Raw genomic sequence first — 16,744 nt, 5'->3', positions numbered from 1 at the left:
TTGTCGCGGGCGAGCGCCACTAATGCGGCCGGCGCCGGCGCCCGCCTAAAACAAAAATCTACAACATTCCTGCGTTTAGGCCGCGAGCCTTTATTCCTTTTTTATCGGCTCATGAAATAATAGAATAGGCACAAAGCGGCCGGCCGCCGCTTATCGAGCGCTATTCAATTTATTAAGCATACCATTACCGCAGGCATTAGACCGAGTGTTTGGAGTTACGTAAGGAGCAGAGACACGGCGAGGCGCACTGTACTCAGCACCGGAGACGCCGAGCTCGGCCTCCGCGGGAGCCCCGGACTTGCAGCGACCCGTGTCCGCGCGGGGAGATACAAGAAAGCGAATTTTATATTCTGCGGTTTCGTTTTATTACGGTTATCTTAATACTGTATGCAGAGACGCTTTATAATGGGCATGAGGAGCGGACACAGAAATAAGTTTATTAAAATGCGTTTCAAATTATACCTCTTGTAAAGGAAATTAGTACGAGTATAATATGCTCGCTTTATAACAAGACACATTCAACTCTAATGTCGCGTTTGGCCGGGAGGGGCTCTATGTCCTCGCTGCTGTTGTTTATGTTCTTAATTAAGAAACATCGGTGCGAATATGTGCTCCCTTATCGAGAGGTCGTGGATTTGAATTCGGCCAATTACCTCTGAGTTTTCAAATGCTTAATTTGTATTTGAAATTTATGTGCCATACATTAAAAACAAAATAGTTTTTTTTTGGCAGCGTTCTGTGAGCGGAGTTGTGGTCCCAACTCAAAGTCTTCTTTTTCGTAAAAGATAAATACTTCTTTGCTTACATTATTTCAGTATTGGGACCATTACAATATATTATTAGTTAACGGCATTGCTTCTTACACTAAAACAAATATTACGGTATTTTTAATCAAATCAAATCAATTTAATCAAGTAAACTTCACAAAGAAGCGTTTTTGAATCGTCAACAATTAAATACTACCACTGTTTCGGAAAGCAGCTTCTAGCGAGAAGAAACGGCAAGAAACTCGCATAGTTGCTCTTTTTAAATAAACAGATTTACAATGCTGTTGTAAATGTGCAATTTACAGTAATTAGTGTCCTATGATGGAACCCGAGCCTATCTCCAGGCGTTTCTTTCTAAAAATAAATTTAATTATTAATTTAGTCTTAATAATCTTTTAAATTTTAAGAATGGTAAATTTATTATATTTTCCGGTATCTTATTATATATGCGTATACCATTGCCCAAAAACGTTCTATTTACCGTATGCAAATGGAAACTGGCGGTTACAAGTTTATTCTTATTTCTTTTATTAATAGTATGTATATCAGCATTGACGGAATATTTTTTTATATTCTTTTGTATAATCATTATATTATCATAAATATATTGTGACATTGTGAAGCAGCCGTTAATACACCAATTTCTTTAAATTTCTCGCGTAATGATGTTCTAGAGCTAATATTGTAAATATATTTTATTTTACACCATACATCCTATGGAAATAGGTCTCCGTAGAGCATAGACATAGGAGCCGAAACATAAACCATTCCTTACGACTATAACTCCCTAGACAACCTTCAGAACTAACATATTATATCGCTTGTGCCTGTAATGACACCGACTCACTCATCCTCGAACGAATTTCCATTCACCAATTCGAGCCGGAACATAATAATAGTGAGTAGGTCTTTTGGTGGTACCATAAGTGATGAGCGTTCGGTCTTATTTTAAAACAAAGCTCTCGCGGCCTCTGATGGTAACTGGTCACCCTCACCCAAAAATCCTACGGCTAGACGTGTAAAACACTTCCCAACGATCTGTTGGGAAGTGTTTTACTGTCTCAATGCAAAGTAAGAGTTTCATGATCCGGTAACACATCCTTCTAAGCATTTGCTTTCCATTTGGAAAGAATTGCTGTTTGGCGGCACATCTTACATTGATGGTGAGAATAAAAGGTGGTACTAGCTGAGGCGGATCTTACGACAGCTTTGATACTTACGCGAGCTAAAATGAAATTCATTAATATAACTGCTGTAAAATTCATAGATAACACTGTACTGGCATACCTTATAATATTCTGACCATCAGGAATTTACCTAGAACATACATGACTTTTCTTTTTCGACTCGGGCATAGTTAAAATTTTTATTGAGCTAAATCCCACGCAGGACAGTGTGCGAGTGTTTAATGCATACAAATACAAACATTGGGTGTTCGTAAAGGTTCTAATTAAACTTAATGAACCACACGAGGCGACTCTGCCACGTCTCAATGTTAATCTGATGTAACATCTCGCAAATCACACTCGGCTCGATAATGTACTTTCGGACGAGACTTTTATTGTTTCCCACGCGGCGGCGGACGGCGGCGGCGGCGGCGGCGGACGGCGGCGGCGCCCGGCCGAGCTCTACGAGTGCGATTTCCTTTATAAACAAATTTAATGTTACGCATAAATCTTTGAATACGGGGATTTATCGTTATTTACGAAGATATCAATCAAGTTAATTGATTGATATCTTCCTAAGTAACAATAAATCAAAATTTAAATAAATAAAAATTTTAACAAAAAGAAAAACCGACTTCAAACAAAACATTATTTTAAAATAAATGAATATGCACGAAAAAGTAATAAAAATAATTGCGTATTCAACATATTTTTTAGAGTCTTCCTAAGTTAAATGAAATGAAAAATATTAGACTACTTAAAAGTCGATTAACGATTATATCATGTAGTTATAGTTATTGGTATATTTGGAGCCGGTGTCAGCCACGGTGCCCTTGCCCCAACAATCAAAAGAAAGAAGCGATACGAGCCCCTTGATTGATCCAGTATATTATTGTGTAAAAGATAATTTGTAAAAAACATATTTGTTAAAGTATTCTCGTATTGTTTTTTGATAGATATACTGTAGGGTTTTATTGGCTGACACCGACTCCAAATATAACAATAATTATAACTACATGATATAATCGTTAATCGACTTTTAAGTAGTCTAATATTTTTCATTTCATTTAACTTAGGAAGACTCTAAAAAATATGTTGAATACGCAATTATTTTTATTACTTTTTCGTGCATATTCATTTATTTTAAAATAGTGTTTTGTTTGAAGTCGGTTTTTCCTTTTGTTAAAATTTTTATTTATTTTCTGATTTTAAGTGAAGCTGATGTTGACTAACTATTTTTTTTAATATGGATAGATTAAGCGTTCCGTTTATATGAGTCGGAAACTACTTCGAGGACAATTTCGAAGGAAACTTGCGAATAAAGCAAAAATAGACTTTCGAAAATGCGGATTTAATACGTCACGCGGCGTAAACTACAAGGATCCCTCGAAAGAGCTGTAATCGAACTCAGCAAAAAAACTTTGAAAAAGACCAACTATATTTCGTATATCATATGACATCACATCACATACACAAAATTTGATTAAAGATAGTAAGAAATTCTGCCCCATATCGCACCCTAACTGCGAGCAGTATAGGAGTTCCATCACTACATAGTATAAAACAAAGTCGCTTTCTCTGTCCCTATATCTTTAAATCTACGCAACGGATTTTGATGCGGTTTTTTTTAAAAGATAGTGTGATTCAAGGGGAAGGTTTGTGTATATAATACATGAACAATATAGTAAAGAAACACTGATAATTTTAGAAGTTTGCGATGTGATGTCGTATATAAACAAATTCTGTAGTATATTTAGTATCAGTATTGCACCCGTGCGAAGCCGAGGTGGGTAGCTAGTTGATTATAATATTCGACTATGATAATTACATAAACATAACCACATTACGGAAGGTGACTCAAATCTCCAAATAACCTATAAATAAAAGATTCGATCGAGTATCGCTAACGTGCTCCTCAGAATTGTTCCGTTCCCTTCCGTTCCGTTACTTTGTCATGGATCCTGTGCTCAGAACCTTACCAAACTTTCACCAAATTACCCTTGAAGTATATATTTTATAATAAAAAAAGAATTATCAAAATTGGTTAACGTGATTTTCAGTTATTCACCTATTTGTCGCGCATATACATAATGCAAATTTAAGACTTATGTCGTTTTCACATGGATACCATCATCGGAAAAAAAAATAAAAAAAATGGGACCCCACGGGAAGCACTACCTTTCAAACAAAAAAAAATTATCAAAATCGGTTCACCCAGTGAAAAGTTATGAGGTAACAAACATTAAAAAAAAAAAAAAAAAAAAAAAAAAAAAAAAATACAGACGAATTGATAACCTCCTCCTTTTGGAAGTCGGTTGAAAAGACTTTACCGCGAAGTAAATTTCAATGTATCATAAATACACATATTTTTTAACTTAGGGTATATTATTTTTTGCATTCTTTTCGCTTGAGGGTAAATAGGAAAACAACACAGCCAAGCGATATCACCCGAAAAAACAAATTGACTAATGACCAACGCTAAGATTGTTCTATGTCTTACATATGAACTATGAAGTACACCTACGGTGTAAGTTGACTTGAGTGAATTGTAATTTAATTTTATTATAACTTAAAACATTGCAAAGCGCTTATTATAATTTAAATTGCATTAAAACCGTATAAGGCTTAACAGCTAACTAATAAAATTTTCATTACAAAGCTCGTCCTCAAATTGCAAACTTCACTACAATTACTCCGTTCGTGTATCATTACTTCAAACACATCGAGACAAATTTTAATAAGTTTGAAAAACACTTTTGTAAATCAAACGGAAATCTGTTAGTTCATGTATCAACTTAAAGGCGCCAACCAAGCGACACCTGAGGTTTAGCCAGCGAGCCTTTCCTGGAGTGTGGCTTTCCAATCGTCAAGAAATTGTGTAAATTTGAAATATTTCTTTTTAACTATATGAAGTCGTTAGATCCCTCAATCATCAAATTAGTTATTCATAATGTTGGTATAAAGCAAATTTTTCTGTTGCCATCGTATAAAGTAAGCAGACTGTAACGACATGAAACGGATACTTTATGAAGATTTCATGTCCACAATAAAACCCCTCTTGTTGACAATAATTGTTGCTGTGATGTTGTAACATGGTGCGGTTGAAGATGGAATTTTCATTAATTATTGAATTTTATCGTGATTAAACTACAGATTCAAGACAAATGAATACAGTTCGACAACAAAAGATCTGAAATCTAAGCTCGAGCAGCAGGCTTTTTGAAGGTTCCCAAATCGTATCGCTTCGAAAAAACCGCCGGCGAAAGCTGGTTCTACTGGAAGGAATTGATTGGAACACAAATCAGTATCTTAACAATTCATTTAATTATAATTTTGAATCCTTTTTATTTATGTCAAAAATTACTTTGCATTGAAACTGTTAACACACAACAAAAATCATATAAGTATAGATACCTAATAATCTACATGACTTCATTTTATTAATAATATATAAATATATATATTTATATCATATAAATTAATTATTATTAAAATTAGGGCCTTAGTTATATACAAATCAAAATTAAAAATAGTCACACAGTTTACAGAGAGTATAATTTGTTTAATAAAATACTCACTTTCTTTTTTTAGTTTATAGATCATCTGTTATTGTTGTTGCACGCAGTAGATATTTGTTTCACCTAAAAACTACCAATTAGATATGTATGAATTTATCACCAATAAGTAGTTCATACCTTAAGGAAGGTTCAAATAGATTAATGTAGTCGGATATTTTTTTGCAATCAGCATAGATGTTAGCGCTATAAAAATATTAACCATTTCATACATAGACAATGCACCAGCAACCTTGGAAACTAAGACGTCTTCTTCTACTATATAGATACAAAGGCTAAGTGACACTTCAATATTAAGTATTACTGTATGGCGAAATAATATCTAATGTTGGAGGCTACATGGCAGGTCAGCGAAAAGACCTGGTAAATAAAAGTATCCGGCAATCCGGGCGCTTTTGAGGTGATCTCTCTTTAAATTACTACAGATAGAGAAAAACTTTCTTTGAGCAATTTGTAAATTCCTGAAATTTAAGGAAGAATTAATGCATAAGGCTTTATATATTCCTCGAGGTTGTTATAACTATGTTATGTATGTTAAGAATAACATACATTTTATTTTGAAAGTAATCATGACAACCATAGACACGGGCGCGAAAGATACTCCTGTCATATCACATAGATTCCGACTTCTCAAAGGTTAACACTCCTCTTGTTGCATGGTATTATTTAAAATAATATTCCTCAGTTATTTTCAACTAGGCTTATAAAACTTTTACCCATGTCAATCAAACATTGATAAATAAAACATGTCATATGTTTATTAAAACAAGATTACATTAAAATAAAAATGCGTGCACTTAGTATTTGTTGATTTCTAGACAAAAAATATAAATGTGTTTGTGCTTTCCTGGCATAATCTTTCATTAAATCAGTGGTTTAGAGTTACTAACGAGTATCTTGACGGTTCTTCCGGTAGTATCTACTTTTCAAACCGATGCGCGGTTGTTGAAAACAAGAACCGATAACACCCAGGCAAGCACCATTGATTGTTTCATGCGTTTATTTTATGTTTATAATTCATCTCGTGCTCGGCAATGAAGGATAACATCGTGAGGAAATTCGGCAAGATCTGTTTCCACCAATCCGCAATAAGAGCAGCGCGGTGGAATTCTCAACGGCCTTGAGCCTAGTTCAGTGACGTTCAGATCCGCGCCACGATTCAGTTACAACGCGTAATGAATTCGGTTGTTTCATTTTTCATTCGTTGCAGGTATATATTATTCATCGTAGTGTCAACTCTGATAGATAACGAGTCCGTATTATTTTCATTTAAAATATCCTGAAGAACTGAACCACCCGACCAAGTCATAAAATACGATCAAATATTCGGGCCTCGAGTATCGTACGAGTATGTCTGCTGTCGGATTACGTTCGTTTTATTTCATAAAACGTCCGAATGTTAAAAGGACTCGATGAATTAATGATTAAGGAAAATAGACGACGTAACAAACCACAAAGTAATTTTAATGAAAAGCTTTGATAACTACATAAACACTAAAAAACTCTACACTGTGCAGCAAATTTTATTTCGTCAAATATTTTATAAATATTTGGCAATGTACATTTTATATATAAAAATGTTTAGCATCCACCGCGCTACGCATACACGAATTTGTGCAAGCAGATGTGGTTCCGCCTACCGGTAAACGACAACTATGAGGATCCCTTTGAACCAGGAGCTAGTTATGTATTTCGTACATTAATTGGTTTTGATTAAAGCGACTCACGACACACTTCCTTCGCTGAAACGAATAGCTTTGCTTCTGCTTATATTTATTGCAATGTGCAGTACTAAATACACCCATAACGTTGTTACACTTATTATTCAAACAAATAAAATATCCGTAATAGACCTCATTTTTTGGTCAACTTGTTGCTGATAAATAGCAAAAAGCCGCCACGAGGGCGGAAACCAGTATCTAGTTATATTAATTAGCAGCGGTCGGGCTCAGTGGCTCTTTAATGAGCGCTACATTTTGATTCATGTTTATGCATATTGCTTCGAGAGCACCATATTAATCATTTCGCAACTCCTTGGAGTATCACACGGAAATCATAGGATACTGGTACCGAGTCCAATGCAACATGGTTTAGTCCTCCGTCCAACGGCTCACTAACTCTGACTGATGACGAAATAAACAATAGGTACAACACTGTGTCTTCTCGTGTTTTTAAAAAAATCCTTTCCATTTTAATTGTTCGTACTCATATAGGTGGTTGAGTTAAAGCAGCAATAACGGAATAAATATTTTTTTATCGTAGTATGAGTTATGAGTTAGAGTGTGTGACTACCGACGTTTTCTTAGGAACGAGGTCGCTGCTGAAATCTGATGACACGTGACGAAACTTAAGGGTTTACTTCAAAAGTCAATAAACTCCATTTTCAAGTTCAGGGCGAGCAAGGTGGGGGCGTTTGCGAGTTTTTAATAAAGCGTAACCGGTACGAATGGTCATGCTTTAATTATGCTTAAAATAATTCTGTGAGTCAGGTTATTGAAACCGTAATAAATTCTGATTGCCGAATTTTGCTTAATTTGTCATTTAAGTGCAGATATTATATTGATAATTAATAGATTATACATTCGAGATATACATGCGAGATTCGAAATGAAATTAAATTATATGGAAGACATTCTATTTGGACCAATTACATGACAATAATAATCCTAAACGATTTTTTCGTTATTGGACGTAATCATGACATTTTAAAGATCAACAATCCTAAAGCAATCCCATAAATTGCTTTAGAACAGGCCCAATTTTTAACTTTTCATACAATTACCATGACTTCAAGTAAAGCCGGTGTTTTGAAAGTTTTGTTTTGAAAAGTGCTCATTAAATGTAAGCGTCGTTTGTAACGCTGCGGTATTTTCCATTGCTGAGGACTGACACGAGTTATCATATGTGTATGTACCCTTATTCGCATGTCGTGGTAACCTTTAAGTGAGGCAGCACTTCATTAAATTAATCTCGAATATTACTTTTTATATACGTTTTATTGACTGTCCTAAATAATAATCATACTAATATTATAAAGGTTTGTACGTTTGTTTGTTTACAGACTCACGTAAAAACGACTGACTCGTTTCATGTGGAACTTGTCACTACCTGATTCAAGGCTACTATTTTAGAACTGACATCGGCCACAACTATAGTACCTATGCTATGTGTCTTTTGAGATTTATCTTTTTAAAAGACATAAAGTTGCCAGTCCGAAAGCTTTACGAGGGCCAAAACCTATCAGACAAGAAAGTATAATGTGTACGTTTTATAATTTAAATAATAGGAATAAGAAACTTCAAATCAAATTCAATTAATCTGTCACAAATATTAATTATTTCCAAAATAAATATTATATTAATTTAACGATGTCTCATTTCTGTAAATAAAGTTGAAATTTAACTAGCCCACGAGAATACAAGATATGTACTGTAGTGTTAGTGTGGGTACTCGGCAGCCGTAAGCAGTAATTCTTCTCATTACTGTGCTTTAATTGTAACAACGAATGAGGCAAAAATGAAAAAATATTTTTTCATTCAAGTTCAAAAGGGAAGATGCAATATTTTTATTATTGTGTTTATTTTAAAGAACTCCGTATAGGATAGACCACAAGTATATTAAAAATCCAAAACACTCACTAAAATTTTCGCGCAAAAACGGATCTATATTACGTATGACGTCACTCCTGTCTGTCACTGGCCCATTGATCATACTTATCCTCACGGCTTTCATACTTATGCATCTTTTCTCGACTTTTGAGGTACATGTTTGTAAAAATTTAAAACGGACTACTCGATATTCCGAAAAAAGCCGTATTGACGTATGTTTCAAGCTGAAAAGAGGAATCTGGAGTCTGCTTTGACATACCCAACTGCCATATTTAGTCGAAATACGCAATTAATTTTCGTTTCAATATTCACTTTTTTCACAACTATAACCTCAAATAAGTAGTCATAACAGAAGTTACGTCAGTGACGAAGATACCCAATTCTATTTGGGTCTTTTTTATTTACGAAACTATTTGCACAATGTCAAAGATTGACGCTGCTATGTCACTACTATAGGTACATTGATAAATACCAAGCATTCAAACAGTAATTTTACACGTACTACATACTCGGAACTAGCAGTTTGTACCTAATTAGATAAATCGATTTCGAACAATCGACACAATTGAGACGTATCAAATTTATACAAACTGTGTTTTTCTGATATACCTACTCGTGATTGTGTAGAATCAAATCCGCCTAGACAAATCTGAAATTGCTTTTTAAATTAGTCTTATGTCATTAATAAAGACTAATTTAATATCATTGAAGTCTAAATAATATTCTCGTATAATCTCCGCTAAAGCACTCCTGCGTTTGGTGACGGAAAGTCAAATGATACTCTCGAATCGAATGCTCAGCAATCAATCATTGTAAGCACTTACGTCCGGGAGATAAGCAAATGTCAATAATTGTTCTTCCGATGCGGTGAGATTAACTCCTGTATATATTGATAACCGAGACGCAGATCTTACGGATGTGGACTAATCATCTGCTCCCTTTTTCGGGTATGATCGAAAGGCAGGCGAATTTGAGTCATTGGTTGTAAGACACTCATAACTAGAATTACTTACTTCTGACACCGTCAATACTCCGCTTTCGTGGGAGCTACGAGGCGAATTGAGGCGTTATTGTATTCTAAGCAAATTGCTAGTCTCGTAAGCATGTAATTGCATCACGGGATTATCTTTAAACGTAAACGTAGCAGTACCAAAAGTATTGATATTTGACACAGACTGCATTCAGTTCATCATATTTTCTTTTCAATTAAATTAAAATTATGCTAGAGTATTCAGATGTTTTTAAAATTGTATTATCAATTATGAATTAAGATAAGTCTCTGAGAATATTTATATTCATATATGTTAACATCGTTTTAGGTACATTTGTTTTTAAGGGTACGAGGGATTTGGACGAGGTGACGACACAAGGTGACGAAGTGACTACCTGGTCACTTTAGTTAGGTTAGTGCAGTTCCTAATTAAAAAAACTCAATTTACTAAACCTCTATTTATCAAAACCATGACGATAATATATTCTTACCAGTTTTCATGCAGTTTTTATTGCATGATTTGATAATAAATCCGGCTCCTGATTGGCTAGGCCAGCGACTTGGCGCCCCTCAGCTCGCGACCGGTGTGCGACACGGGCTAGGGCTTTGTTTTGCATGTGTTCGTGTTAACAACGGCTCTACGCAAACTCTTCGAAGGGAGTGCTCTTTGTGTTTATTTACTTTGAAAAAGTCTATGTTTTCAATAACTCTGGGATTTTTTTTAATGTTTAAATCTGTTGGACATAATTAAATTCATACATAATAGATTTTTTTCAGATTAACCATTTGTAGCAAAATTATATAATTAACTATTTAAATATAGCATTGCACGTAATCTATAATGACACGATTATAATTTAGATTACCATCTGCGCCTTTTATAAACTCAAGGCGGACAATATAATCCGAAGCTCCTTTACTAATAGCATCACTATATCTAAATATTTTTGATCCTTCCTCCGATATTAACCGAATAAATCTAATAGATCGATAAGATAAGATCTACAAAATAGTTACATCACTTCTTACAGTCTTAACAAAAGCACAACTGTTGTTGTATTTTGAATCTTATACTGAGCAGATACAGTTTATTTTCATTTGGACCTAGTGCTGCACAAGTTTATGGTGTCCGTTGCACCATTAAACGTAATGACCGTGTCAAAACTTTGTTACATCGTGTAATTGCAGAGCACGTCGGCTTCGTAAAGGTGAATGCTGCATGTCACACTAATACGACGCGGACTCTTCGACGCACGCTGGACAACGAGAGGGACTATTAATTAACAAAAGCAGTCTCGACGCCATGTAAATGTACAAATATTTGTTTTTGAACTTTTAACTACAAAAATAATCTGACCTTGGTTGAAAACGTTTTTTGATGGCTTGATGCTAATAGAATTACAAAATTATGTTAAATAAGTAGGTATTTGTTAACCAGATACCAGAACACAACAACAGTACTTGTTGCTTGGCCAGCCGAATATGAGATCGCTATTGGTTTGTCGAGCGTAGACAGTTTAATATGACAGATAGTCAACTAAACAGCTCACCGTGCCTTCGCGGCTACTGAGCGCAATCAGAGAGTAAATACAACCGAGTGCAAATGTAATGAACGAATACAACACACTCATATGTTCAAATGGCTTCAAAAGACACCGTACCGCTATTTGGCAGGTGTCCTCGTAACGATTCTTTCTTTCCCTTATCGTTGTAGAGGGTTTTTTTTCTAATATGATAATCACACCCTTATAATCTATATTATTTCATTTTGTAATGGTTGCTTGTAATCCATGTAAATGCTTTCAAAGTGATCATCGTCTGACCTAGCAAGATTTTCGTAAAAGTAAACATTAATGAGCAGTATCTTATAATTCGCTAGCGTTCGACCTACGATACAATAAAACTAAATCGATGCAGTAAACACTAACCAAGAGCGATCCCAAAATAATCTAATAAATTATGATTAAGGGGAAGGATATTAAAATTGTCAGATCAGATTACCTCATAGTCACCTTAGAAATTAAAATGAAATTATTTAATTAAAGGAATATAAAATTTTGTTGCTATTAACTATTACTTAATATCAGCATTGCATAAACGAATACCTTAACTTTTTGAAATCGAATGCTTAGTTGTCCTGTCCCGTGTAAATACTAAAAACAGTACTGCCAGGGAATTCAGAGATTCATGATGAGGTATTCAGTATTTTATCGCTTAAAACACAGGACTGTACGTTGAAAAATTGAAAACTGTGTAGAATTTTTGATATTTCAATAGAAATCAATTATACATAGAAAACATAAACAAATAAAATGCCTATCAATATTTAAAGACAATAGATAATAACTTTATGGATATTCCAATTTTTCGTATACTAACCGAATAAATTGTAAGGAAGTCGATACATAAAAATAAAACAATAATATTTTTGTTGATATAAACTCCCTATTGCCGACACTAGGCGGCTTCTCTAATATTAGTATCTACTACATATATTGTAACATGTCACTTTTAAAATTTTATAACGACATCGAAAAAGAGAGACACTAGCTCTACCTAAGACAGGCTGTTGAATAAGTATGTACCTATATTGACTCACCATATATACTATTTATTATTGTGAATGTGTAAAATTAAATAAATAAACTAATCGTTCTTATATCCTTTTAATATATTTATGTTACCCAACTAAAACTATAGAAGTATTTTTATATCGTAACCAACGATATTATGTTAATATCAATATTAAACCTGCAGATAAAAAAATATTGTAACCAAAAAAATAAAGTTGCAAAACCTTTTATAATTCAGTATTTTTGTGCTCGTATTGTTAAATCTATAGTATTATATAGCAGTTGAAACGCAATCGAATTCAGTTCAGTTCATTCATTTCGAATATTGAAATATATACCTACTAAACACCCTACAGCAGCAAATTAGATTGCAGAGCCGAAAGTACTAAACATGTCAACAATCAAGTGCACAAAGACATTACATAAAAATTCTTCAGAGGCCGACTGAAGTGAGGTTTGGATGAAGATATTTAGCGTGTCGAATGACACGCCTAATGGCGGAACCATTAGGCAACGAAATCAAAACGAAAATATACTTTATTCAAGTCTGACAGTGCTCATTATACGTTCAATCTGGTTTTAAGTAATATGCCTTATTTACAAGTTTTCTTAAAACATATATTATTTTTTAAATAATAGCATTCACTTTAGCGTTTGGTACCGCATCCTAAATGAATACCGATTACGATTCTCTTTCTAGAATTTTCAGATGCCATAAAAAGTACAGGCTGCAACAAAAGTCATTAAGCACACTGAAATAGACATTAGATCTCAACTGAACTCAAATCTGTTCACATTAAACGCGCAGTCAATACGCAGACACAACTCGTATATTGTGAGGACAATCGTATCCACATTTATTATTTTATCGTCCCACCATTCGCCATGGTCCCATAGTTGTGCGCGGTTTGGCAAAATTCGACTAAACAATATAAAATGTCAAATTACCTAGGCCCTTATGAGTCAGACAGAAACTCTACGTTTTCTCTTTCTATGATCGTAATTGTGTCTAATAAAGAACGTCTATCGATCAACCAAAGTTAAAACTTATTTTAATATCACTAATACGCATTTATCTTTACATATAAACTAAACTAAATATCGCACTCTGTTCGGACCTACATGTGACTTACCTAACACGCTATTATACCTACACCGACTTCAATGCATACAAGTATTTTTTTCCCCTAAATAACACACTAATCCCACGGCAACGGACGAACCCCCGGCGAGTGAAGGGGAGCGGCCGCGCGGCCATGCAGCTCGATATACAAGTACGTAGGTACCTACCGGGGTAGGTTCTTCGTGCAACAACAGTAACATTAATTCAATAGACTTTACAGTACATACAATTAGATAGCTCGTTCATTCAAAAATATAACGTATTTGAATGCGCTTTTATAAACTCTTTTGAATCGAAATTTCACAAACTGGTAGGTTAAATTAATTTCACGTAAAACAAATTTAAGTCTATCCGACATGAAATTCAGTAGTGTTTTGAATTTAATTAAATAATTATGGTTTGGTATTAAATATATAATTTATTAATTTATTTTTGACTTAGCGGAATAACATAATACATCAGAATTGTATTGAGTTTTGCGACTTAATATTCCACTTCAAATACAAACATGAAAATTTTATGCAAGCAAGACCATTTCAACCAGAGTCTAGCTATTTAGTCAAATTTTGTCGAACTCGTCCCCCAATCGAGCACGTAAGCAGCTCGAAATCCTCTCAAAAATGGTAGCTAGAAATCAATCCTCTAGCTAATTGATGCCTAATGAGCGTCGGCGGCAGCCTGCCGGCCGACCGTTCCGATCACGCAGCTAACAATACGCGACAAATAAATGGCAGGACAAGATGATTGATAAAGGATACGAGAGGCGATTAAATGACATTGCAATTACACCTTAACTTTATGAACCAAACACATACGCTGTATATACCTAATTCCGTGTTATATATTAATAACTAAAAATGATAATTTACAAAATATGTTATTTGTATTTAGGCCGACTTCCATCACTCGTAGCTAAACGTAACTTCTACTCTCGTAAGTTTAATTGTTTTCTTATTGACATCACAAGATCATGATCGCTACATCTACAAATTTGTAATAAAAGCCGAGTTTCGCGACATTATACCTACCGGGTATTGGACTAATGCCCTCTATGGCTGCAGTGGAGTTCGCAAAGTTTATGGTCCCGCAAGGCGATAAAACAAAACCGCACGGAACTACTCTCATAATGGAAATATTGAGGCTGATAAATAACGTCGTGTAAAATTGACTTCGTCGACATTCATCACTGTACAGTACCGTAGCTGTGTATGGTATATCCATATATAATACGTACAATCGATCTCTTATACAATGAATTATAGATTATAATCTAATTCCGCAATCATAAATTTATAAACATACATAAATATTAATATAATAAACCCCTTTTGTTATTAAAATACTATTATAAGTAATACATAATATGCACCTGATTAATATATATGAAATGTAAGGTAATTGGTCACGTAGATATAGGTATATATTTGAATACAATTGTTTAGATTTAAATACTTACACAGGTTCTTGTCAGTTCTTCTCGACAAAATGCTTACATTTAATAGTACTTTCTGTATCGCACATCCACTCTTTGGAACCAGCTTTCGTCGGCGGTTCGTCCGACGACTTGGGAAACTCAAAGAAAAGAGCGTATTCTTTCCGTAAGGGCCGGGAACGCACCCGCATGGGATATGCAGGTGTTGCTTTCCATCAGATGAACCCTCGGCTTGTTTGCCACCTATTACATAAAAAAGTAAAAATTCCTATATTGATTTCATTCGTCAAAGAGTCGGTACGATTTTACTATTATAGTCTATAATCGCTTGCATTTTAATAATTCGCATATAAAATCCGCCATATATAAAACTTATCTCCGCGTATTACCTTATCACGGCTGGAACTGTGTCTCAGTATCTGTTTATCAACGATCATTAAAAAAAGACAGTTACGATAAAATATATTTTAAATTATATATTTCACATTTATGTTGATGTGATCTTTGATATCGGCAGCGTTGTAGTTTCTGAAAGATATAGAAATATACCAATTGTATCTATACATTTATTCGAAACAAAAAATGATAACCACTTATATATTAAATGATATAAAAACCATATACATAGTTTGATGAAAATTATCGATGGTAATTAACTTAATAGTTATTAAAATATTTTTTTATTAAAAAATACAATCGTGAACCTCCTTATTTTTTGACGTCGGTTAAAACGGTGTTAGGCGTGCGGGAAGATATATACATAGTTATCTTGCTGTGATCATTTTAATATATTTTACAAAATATCTGTAGTGCGCCTCTAAATTTACTTACAGAAGAACAACGGGTATAACACGATCTGGAAACACAAACTTATATCTTTTAAATATATTTTACTGCACCACGTAAATATAATTCATGTTTTATTCGGGTAAATAAATATTTGGAATAAAATAATTAATAAATTAAATCTCAAAAAATCGACAAAAGTTAGTTTTTGAGTCATAAGCAATTGATTTACAGGATTACAGGGCAGAATGCCCAATAAGATAAATATAATGTGCAAAGATTTGTACTGGTGAGCCAGTGTCGCTATACAGCCAAAGGAACATAATAGGTAGATACTATAGGACCCATGGCTTGCAGAGGATACGATGGCTAATAATTTTTAGCCTCGGACGGCAACCACTTTCAATCAGGCGGCCATTGGTCCTTAAACATGTTTACTGATAATAAGTAGTAAGTGAATAAATTGCGTGGGAAAATGGAGCAGTAGTTCGCGGTAACAAAGGTTAGGTTAGTGAGCTCTGCGTAAGTCTGTTATTGTGAAACAGTTCGAGGTATCAGATAGCAGTAATCCCGAGCCAAGTTGCTTGCTATTGTCGACCGCCTGACCATTGTGCTGTGCGCCGTCGACACTCGTCGCGGAGATAAGGCTTTAGATGTTGGCGATGTCATGACAAGAGCTCTATTGTTTGTTTGTTGTCTAAGTAGAAATTACTAATCGGATTT

The sequence above is a fragment of the Vanessa cardui genome, chromosome 2 (genome assembly GCF_905220365.1).
Source record: "Vanessa cardui chromosome 2, ilVanCard2.1, whole genome shotgun sequence".
NCBI lineage: Eukaryota > Metazoa > Arthropoda > Insecta > Lepidoptera > Nymphalidae > Vanessa > Vanessa cardui.
The sequence above is the reverse complement of the archived record's forward strand: the minus strand, read 5'-3'. Positions refer to the sequence as shown.